Source organism: Armigeres subalbatus, chromosome 3 (assembly GCF_024139115.2).
Source record: "Armigeres subalbatus isolate Guangzhou_Male chromosome 3, GZ_Asu_2, whole genome shotgun sequence".
NCBI classification, from domain to species: domain Eukaryota; kingdom Metazoa; phylum Arthropoda; class Insecta; order Diptera; family Culicidae; genus Armigeres; species Armigeres subalbatus.
The window spans coordinates 373,625,207-373,635,728 of record NC_085141.1 but is presented as its reverse complement, the minus strand read 5'-3'; positions in this window follow the sequence as shown (position 1 = coordinate 373,635,728).

The following is a 10,522-nucleotide window of genomic DNA, read 5'->3' as shown; positions in this document are numbered from 1 at the left end:
TTCACTTAGAGTCCCTCGCTGGCACTCGGATGATGATCAGCCGCCCCTAACATGGAGAACAGACGCTGTTGTGAGCCGATCCTGGCATGGAGAACAGACGCTCAATAAGATTTGCACCTCCGGAGAGGAGCAAACCCCTCCTTCCCTGTCAGCATACGACCATAGTTCCCACCGGGGTTGGTTACCCGATCTTCCCTAAGGTTGCTCGTATCCCGGCCAGCACCGCGGGGAGGTAGGGATAGGAGTTGCTGGGTAAGAGGCTAAGGACCGCGAGATGGGGTCTATTTTATTCCTTCAGGTACGCGAAGTACCAATGGTACGCTTTACCCAGCATTTGCCGTGCCTATGTTATTTTAATTTCAGAGCCTACTTTCCATTTTAATGACCCGACAGCTTACTGTCAAGTATAAGATCAGGATAAGATACACGTCCACGAAGTGGACGGATTCCAGTGCTGTACGGATTTCTGTCCACCACGGTATAGGAACTCGTTAAACAAAAATTGTGGAATATTCTTACATTAGTATTTTTGGAGGACTTCTCCTTCAGACGCTCTGGGATATTCCAATTTCAACCAAGTTTTCCATCTCTTTGGTTTTGATCCATCGCCAGCTGCTCCACAACGACTTTTTGCAGAATACTTCCGGAGCACTAATTAACATAAAAACTGAAGATTGCTAAGTCCTGTTTTATTGAATCGATGTATTTCTAATGTATTCTGATTTTTGTATTATGAGTATATTATATAAAAATAAATAAATAAATATTTCTCCTAAATGAATTCTTTCTATACAAATTCTCCGGAATACTAATTCAGAAATTTTGGGGAATTGCCTCTCCAAACGATCAAGGCAATTCCTCTCGCACAAATTTTGTGGAATTCCCTCCTTCCAAAATTAGGATGAATTTCTCCTTAAGCATTTTGAAGCAATTTATCCTCCGAGGATCTTGGCAAATTACTCACCTCATCCTAGAAATTCTATATCATTCTCTCTCTAATACATCCTATGAATTATACGAAAATTTCATCTCCTTGTATTCTGGGGAATTCATTCGATATGACTTCTAAAATGTTCCCTTTACAAGATTTCCTGTGAAATTGTGGAGGAAGGTGGTTTATACTCACTCCAAAAATTCCCACTCCAAAGATTACTCAACAGCGTACAATATAAATTATGCGTTTTGCCATTAATGCACGAGGCATGCAAATAATATTCAAAAAAGTTATTGTTCGACGAAATGTTAATTTTCAATCGAGCCAGTCCAAGCCGCAGGCTGCTCTTGCTTCCTTCTACCGATCTCTACTCGATCGGGTATCTGACACCAACATCCGACTTCTGGCAACGTTCTTCTCGTCTGTCACCCTCTGACACTCCATATCGAACCAACCCGTCCTGGGTCGCCTCTGTGCAGTGCCTACCACTTCTCGTGCTGTTATGCTCACCGCTCCATGGATCGACTCCCATAGATCGTTGATGTTGTCGCTAACGTTGATTGCACTTATCCGTTAGTCGAGCTTCTGGCGGTATTCAGCCGATACTCCTTCCGCCGACAATCGCTGAATATTATAACGCATCGTTCGTTGTGATCTTTCGTTCAATACTGTTGACAACCGTGATCGAATTTTACTGACAACGAGGTAGTGATCAGAGTCAATGTTCGGACCTCTGAATGTCCGCACATCGATAACATCCGAGAAAAGGCGCCCATCAACCAGAACATGGTCTATCGGGTTGCAAGTTTCATCATTTGGGTGTCTCCAGGTGTGCTTTTGGATGTTCTTTCGTGCAAAGTAAGTGCTACTGATGACCATCCCTCTGGCAGCAGCGAAATTTACTAGCCGAAGGCCGTTGTCATTGGTAGCGGAGTGAAGGCTCTCCCTACCGATTTTGGGACGGAGAAAGTCCTTCATACCGGCCTGAGCGTTAGCGTCTCCGATAACAATTTTGACGTCATGCTCTGGGCACTCTCCATAGGCTTTATCAAGACATTCATAAACGTGTCCTTCACGTCGTCGGATTTATCGTTTGTCGGTGCGTAAACGTTGGATAGGCTGTAATTGAAGAACCTTTCCACCCCATCATTCGTTTCATCTACTTGTCCATCACTACGAAACCAACTCCATGCTGCTTTGATATACTGCTGCCGCTGTGATAGATGTTATATTTGAATGCAGGGTTGGTCGTGGGGTCCACGGCTCGGAATTCACGTTCTGCGGATCTGGGCCATCGGACTTCTTGAATAGCGGCCACGTTCACTCCAACCTTCTGCATTTCGTGAGCCAGAAGGCTCACACGTCCAGGTTCATTAAGGCCACCGACATTAATTTTTTTTTATTTTTGTTTTTTAGATATCCAGCTGGAGCTACCTGGTAGCTTAAAATGTCAAGACTGGACCCGAACAGAAGTTTTGCTTCTACTAGGACCAATACTTAGAAGAACTAGTCTATGTTGACCACTTGAACACTATTTGTTTTAGTATTGTGATAGCTAGCAGAATCTCAAAATTTCTGTTGTAGTATAGATTTCCCTTTTACCCTTTTCCATTGTCGTTTTCCCGTCAGTCTGTCAAGTAAATAAAGGAAGTTCTAATTTAAAACGTTTTTAACACACAACGAAGGTTATCTGGCGATTTGAAATGTAAAATTTGAGCAGAATTTAAATGTAAAGTTAAGTTTATAGTTTCTTGGAGCCGACAATCATTACCTAAAGGCAGTCTATGTTGACAACGGGTGATACCGTTGCCACCTCCAAGTAACACTTCTTGAAATAGGGATATAATTAGATGTTATGTTATTGATTATACCAACATTATTTAAATGACGAAACACAAGACTAGACTTTAACATAAGTGTTACCGCTACTAGTACCAATATTTAGCACAATTAGTTTTTGTTCATGCGGTGAACACTGTTTGTATTAAGTATCGCGTAGTACATTTTGTCAAAATTTCTGTTATTGTTTATAATTTGTATTTCATAGTAATTTTACAGTCTTTCGGTCAATTGTTAATCCGGATCAATAAATAGTTACAACGAAAGTGAATTAGTTTAACGTGGAGTAGAACATAGGATTTCTTGGATATGACATTAGATACCTAAAAGCAGTCTATGTTGACAACGGGTGGTAATTTTGTCACCTCCAAGAAACCAATCTTGAATAAAAATGTTATGAAATTTTTTAGATTGTGATCAAATCAGCGAAATTCTGCAAATTTTGTTATGGTAATAAGATATATTCGCTTAAGAGTTGTCTTCATATTTCACACATACAAACAGGGTTTTGTATTTCGTTAAGTCATCCTAATATCTGAGTTCTAAGTAACGTCCGATGCTAAAGTTATATGAGTTGAATAAATACTCAGAATTTTTTCAATAGAGTCTGTTGTTGGAGAACGTATCATAATATAAAAAAGCAAATTTGAGAGTTGCGTCGTCGAGCCATATGAGTTCAACCTATTGTAGCAAAGCCAGGGGATACAAGTGTTAGTCAAGTCGGTGGCACGACGCCATGTTTTTGTAACCAACATCTCTATGTAAAATTCATAATAGTATGCGTTTTGTTTACAAACATCACATTTGATTCTCATTAGGATACAGAACTGTCAGTGGGATACGGTCGCGTAATATTGGCTGCAAAACAACCCCATAAAACATTTGACAGATGGGAAATTTGCTGGTACACCGACGAAGTCGGGTGCCGACGAAATCAACTGTTTTTATCGCCGACGAAATCGGGTGCTGACCTTGGTGTCGACGAAACCAACTGTTTTTACCACCGACGAAATCGGGTGTCGTAAAAATCAACCTTCATAAATACCAACTAAATCTGGTGCCATCCAAATCATTTGTATTTTCAACCTATTTAATCGGCTGGCACATAGACATCATCTAGATCGACGTATCAATCGACAGATTAATTATTTATTTATTTATTCAGACTAAGGCCGAAGTAGCCTGTGCGGTATATAAGAGTCTTCTCCATTCGGCTCGGTCCATGGCTACACGTCGCCAACCACGCAGTCTACGGAGGGTCCGCAAGTCATCTTCCACCTGATCGATCCACCTTGCCCGCTGCGCACCTCGCCTTCTTGTGCCCGTCGGATCGTTGTCGAGAACCATTTTCACCGGGTTACTGTCCGACATTCTGGCTACGTGCCCGGCCCATCGCAGTCGTCCGATTTTCGCGGTGTGAACGATGGATGGTTCTCACAACAGCTGATGCAATTCGTGGTTCATTCGCCTCCTCCACGTACCGTCCGCCATCTGCACCCCACCATAGATGGTACGCAGCACTTTCTTTTCGAAAACTCCAAGTGCGCGTTGGTCCTCCACGAGCATCGTCCAGGTCTCCTGTCCGTAGAGGACTACCTGCCTAATTAGCGTTTTGTAGATTGTCAGTTTGGTTCGGCGGCGAACTCTATTCGATCGGAGCGTCTTGCGGAGTCCAAAGTACGTACGATTTCCAGCCACTATGTGTCTCCGAATTTCTCTGCTGGTGTCATTTTCGGCAGTCACCAGTGAGCCCAAGTACACAAATTCTTCTACCATCTCGATTTCGTCACCACCGATGCAAACTCGCGGTGGGTGGCTCACATTGTCTACTCTTGAACCTCTTCCTATCATGTACTTCGTCTTCGACGTGTTGATGACTAGTCCGATCCGCTTAGCTTCCTTCTTCAGTCTGATGTAGGCTTCCTCCATCTTCTCAAAGTTACGTGCCATAATATCTATGTCGTCGGCGAAACCAAATAGCTGGACGGACTTATTGAAAATTGTACCACTCGTGTTAAACCTACTCTTCGTATTACCCCTTCCAAAGCGATGTTGAATAGCAAACACGAAAGACCATTTATAGAACAACAATTTATTATTAAAATTAGTGAATATCCAAGTGAATATCTATATTTTGTGAGTTGAAAAATATAGCGAAGTACAATGGCAAGTACAAGGGGAGGCAAAAAGGTTAAGATAGACAAAATTTTGTTGAAATTCAAATCAGCATATAACTTTTGCTTAGAATAGTCCGATTTCAATAAAATCGAGACCATAGGACGCGAATATTATTCTAGTATTATGTTCTTACTCAAAATCTTAGATCGATTCTCGGGCACCGGAGATGTAATATTTTATGCTTTCTCCAAAACTAGAATTAATATGCCGACCGATGTTGATTGTATATTGAAAATCCGTCAGATATACGCAGAGATATGGCCATCTCCATGTATATATGTTTGTGCGCAAAAAGTATCCCCCATTTTTCTGGAACCAATCCTTATCTCGCAACAAGTTTCGACGGGAAATTCTGTTTCTTATTAAAAATTGGCCGGAACTATGGGCTCGTAGGTTATGGCTAAAATACATTCTTTTATATATTTTTTTCTTAATTAGTGAAAAATTTAGCATGATAAACCAGTTCTAGACTACAACTTTTTATACAATAACGCGTAAAAAAGTCTCGCCAATTTTGGATACTTATCTTCATACTATACTCTTTTACCTCCATCTGATTTGCTCGCAGAAAGTTGCATTCGACGAGGAATCCTATCCCATCGTTTCCTCTGGTAAATTGGCCGGATCAGACTAGGGAATCTCAAGCCAGGGTTCAAATAAATAATACAACAAGCACATGAACAAGTTTCTGCAAGATTATGGAGCGACCAGTTGTCTATATACGTTCTATTAAAGGGCTGTCCATATACTACGTGGACAATTTAGGGGTTAGGGGGGGGGGGGGTATGTCGACAGTCCACGGTTCATACACATTTTTGAAAATTTATATGAAGAATAGTCCACGATAGGGGAGGGGGTATCTGAAACTGATTAAAACCTGTCCACGCATATACCACAGCCCCTGAGTTAAGGCGTAAAGGTTCAGTTGTTTTTTGCAAAAATATTGAATTTTTGTGCGTCTTTGTTTTTGAACTATTGATTAATCACCTTTTTATTATTTGCGTTCGTTCTCCGTCGGCTTATTTTCCAACGAGTGACAACGATTGACACCAGAAAGACGACTCCTATGCCTGGACCTTGCAAATCGCACCTTTTAGCACATCAACACCACTATGTAAGGCTTTTCGTTTCGAAATCATTTTCGTGATCAATCATTTTCCATTCTAACTCATGCCAATAGCGCCTGAATCCCGGCATACTATCAACATAGTATGGTGTAAAGCAGGCTCTGCTAAACAACTTTTCATTTCATTTATTTAGTTTACATTTAAACAGATAACACTGAATCAACAATTTGACGCCAAATACACGGTTCGAGGCCGCATCTCTCCATCCTCGAATGCACCCACGCTCGCCAAGTCGTTTTGCACCTGGTCTGCCCACCGCCGTCTAGTACCTGACGGATCGGAAGCAAACACCATCTTTGCTAAACAACTTAACCACCCGTTATCAACTAAATCAAGTAATATCGATAAAAATCATCTATTCATTAGAATACAACTACCAATCGAGCTATTTTCTTGCTTTTCATCAGCCGATTTCGTCGGTTATACTTTATTATTTAATTGAATCAGCTAATTAATCATGCGATACTTCAGATTTTCGTAGGTCGATTTCGTCGGATTAGTTGTATTTTATGCTGTACTACGTTTACCGACTAATCAATCAACTAAATTGGTTCAAATCTATTGATTTGGTAGGCCGATTTAATGTATTGTTTAATCGCTAAACGCCCCTGTTAAGCTCCCATAGGCGTCTGTGCAACAAACAACCGATTAGTCGGCTACAAAGTAGGCCGATCCGACCGATGAAAACCGACTAAGTCGGGGGAAAAGTCGGTAGGATGTTTCTGGGGAAACCTATTGTGTGAGATAGGGATGCCACTGGGCTGGTGTTAGTAGGTTTGAAAAGTTCATTTCCCAATAAGTCAAACGTTTCACATGATGTCACTTCATCTCACCCTGTTCAATTCACCCATCACCTACCTGTCTCAGTCATTTTCTGTGCCTCACGTTATTCAGTTTAAGTCTATAATATTTGCAAATGATGTTGCGTCAACTGTTAGTTCACTAAACTTTCATTCGTCCCATCTAATACCATTGGTATTATACCAATCTTTGAAGGGTTACCTACGCTGTACCTTGCCTTCGGAAATAAAAGTCCAACTTTAGCTTTTCATACACAACACAATACATAAACACATTTTTGGCTCAATAGATAGTTTAATGATAATATAAATATAAACAATGTTATTTCAAGTTACCTAGAGTTTAAAAATTTTATTAATTTTAAAGTGTTTGTAGAATGAATTTAAAAATCTCAACGAGAATACACTCTACTAAAAGAAATTCGGCCTGAGATCATTACACTAATAGAGGCAGCGAATCTACTTAGTTTTTGGCTACAAGTTACTGGTAATACTACTGCAGCTACTGCTATTACAACGAAAAATATATGAACTATTAAGACAACTATTACTACTCCTAAGAGCTACAGCGGATGATCGTTAGCTTCCGAAGTCTTTCTTATTTGTGTATAAGGTTAGTAAAGACTCGTACTGGGCCCTGCCGGCTCCTCCAATCTTACGCATAGTCTGTTGACGATAAAGGATGTGCCAGTGTTCAATGCGCATATTAGGGGCGTGGAGCGTCAAGTTTCAAACGATTTGTTTAGGTAATTAAGAATTGTAAATTACAATTAGTCAACAATTGTATGTATGTTTCAAAATATAAAAATTTGCATGTAATTGGAAAATTGTTATGGATCTAAAAAATATTAAATAATGCGAACGCAATACAAAAAACAAAATGTATTGAGAGTGAATTTAGTTTAGCTCCATTAATTCATTTTATACCGAGATACTTGACGAACCACCGTCGATCCCATCATCCATGGACAGGGATGAAGGCTCACACGTCCAGGTTCATTAAGGGTACCGACATTCTACACACTTAATATTTTTTACCGGAATCTCAGCAAAATGGTCAACTTTTACCAAGATTCGCACCACTGTGCCCCAGCAAACATGTTTTTTGCCGAAATATCTGTCAAAATTGCTGAAAATCAGCAAATAATTTGCCAAAAATCAGCTAAAAAACATCATTTTTGCCGAAGTATCAGTTTATTATTTTGTTGGCGCACGGCTGTGCGGATTTTTGCCGAACTGCATAAATAAAAACTAAGTGTGCAGGTACCGAGTTTCCAATCATAGTCCGGTTGCCAAAAATAACGTTCTCTTTTTCTTCTACAGTAACCGTTCGATAACTGCAACGCATTCTAGACGTCAAACGGTTGTCAATCGACGTCAGATGCAATAAGAGTGCATCTAAATGTGCAGCGCAATGTAGCTGTCATTGAGTCTGTTGCAACTATCGAATTGCAGGTAAAAAGCATTGCAGTTAAATGACTTGCAGTTATCGAACGTCTACTGTATCTCCATTTTTCGTGATATCTGAGAGTCTTCAGAAAGTTACCTTACCGGAGTCGCGTTACCTACATCGCGCTGGTGGGGCTGCCATCTTAGGTGTAGCTGACGCGATACAGCATTTCGTTAATCAGCCGCTGGGTACCAAGCAGACATTACAATCATTACATTACATAAACAAATCTTGGTCAGAAGGACAAAAGTGCCCAGGCTGCACTACCAGCTAAGTACACAACTCTTAGCTGGCGGTCTTTTGTCTTCGGTCGACCCGTGGAAGCGTGAGATAGGAACTTGTGGGGACCAGAGCTCTGTTGGGCGCTCCTTCCTTGATGTCAACCCACCATTTTGCAGCAATATACGATAATATAGGAATATACGATATAGCCTTGCAGATATTGAAACTGTTAGGAGTCTGCATAATCTTGACGATACGTCTATAGTTTGCTTAGCCTAATCCTAACTAATTGTGTTTCGACTGCCCTTCTCAATGTTGGGGTGGCTTAAGCGACATCATTCTGAAACGCCAACCAATGAAAATTTTACCCGATTGGATAACACTTATCTGAGAAAGCCAGAAAATATTAACACAATCCTTAAACCAAATATTACTTTTTAGTACGATTTACAAGCTGCATTCAAAATCAACATAATCATACGTGCCACAAAATGCAACCTGAAAAAAAATGAGTGCAGAACAAATTATGTAAGTTTATTTTTGGACGCACACACATCTATCGTCGACAATTAGATCAATTGGTACATAACACTCAACTCTTAGGGTGTCCTATCAAGGTTTCGTGTTTCAAGTGGAATGCATCCTTTCATCACACCTTGGTGAACGAGAAAATGTGACCCGAATTACAAGGTGTCGCTAAAATGTCTAAAAAAAATAAACTGCACCTCAACATTGTACAACTATTATGTATTCAACGTCATCCTAGGTACATTGATTCGATTTTGTAACATCGACTGGTTTGATGGTGGTGATGATGCATCTCAAACAAGAAGACAACTCAGCACCAACATTGCATAGCTACTACATGCCGATTATGACACAATATTTGCCTGTAATGTGATTATGAATATTTTATTCATCGCCCGGGAACCCTTCCCATAAATTTTGGATGGGAAAAAGCGGATTTTTGCAACAAATTAAACATCATCGAGTGGCTCCTTCTCGGTGCCATATCCACGGAGTACATATAAAGTGATGGCGCATAGAACGATGCTTAGGAGTTGGTGATGTTTCCGCAAATTGTCGTCTATTCTTCTGCGCAGTTATCGCGCGTGAAACCGGTAGGATTATCTGCCATTCACAGGCGGTTTATGTACAACCAACAATGCATCATCGGTTTCTTCCGCCTTTCTAAAACGGGGAAAGGCGCTATTCGTCATGAGAATGAGGAAGCAACGCTCGATTTGCTGTCCCTTCGGGTTCTATCGGGTATATGATAATGAATAATTTTTGGCAGAAATTCGGTACCCTCCATAAATCAAACATTTACCTATTCAAACGCAGTTTACCGGTGTGGCTCGAATCGATTTCAAGGTCTCGAAGTAACGACAAAATTGCAATGCCACACTATCCGGCAGTGCGAACCGGATTTCGGATAATTCCACGATGGGATGACGCTAGAGGTCCTGGGAGTATGCAGGTCAAGTCGGAATTCGCACGGTGTCGGGAAACCTGTTTACATGGATGGATGGAGAGGTTTTTAAATTTATAGGAGGGTTTGATTTTCGTTTTCCCGATTTGGGACAGTAAACCTGTTTGCCGCAACGAAAGGGGAGACATTGTAAGCAATTTGTATGGATATTTTGACTCGTCGTGTATTGTTGGTTGAAAAAAAGATTATGGTCACTTGAGTACAAAAAAGTTTAAGAATTTTTTCCCACCATTTGCTAACGAGAAAATATTTCAATAATGGTGCGAAATATTTGTGTCAGTTGTCTCGTGGATGTACAGTCCGTGTTGCAAAATAAATACAAAAAATATGAAAAGTATTTTGGGCAAAAAAAAGAAGAAAAAGAAGACAAAAATATATATAAAAACAAAGAAGATAAAGAAGACAAAGAAGACAAAGAAGACAAAGAAGACAAAGAAGACAAAGAAGACAAAGAAGACAAAGAAGACAAAGAAGACAAAG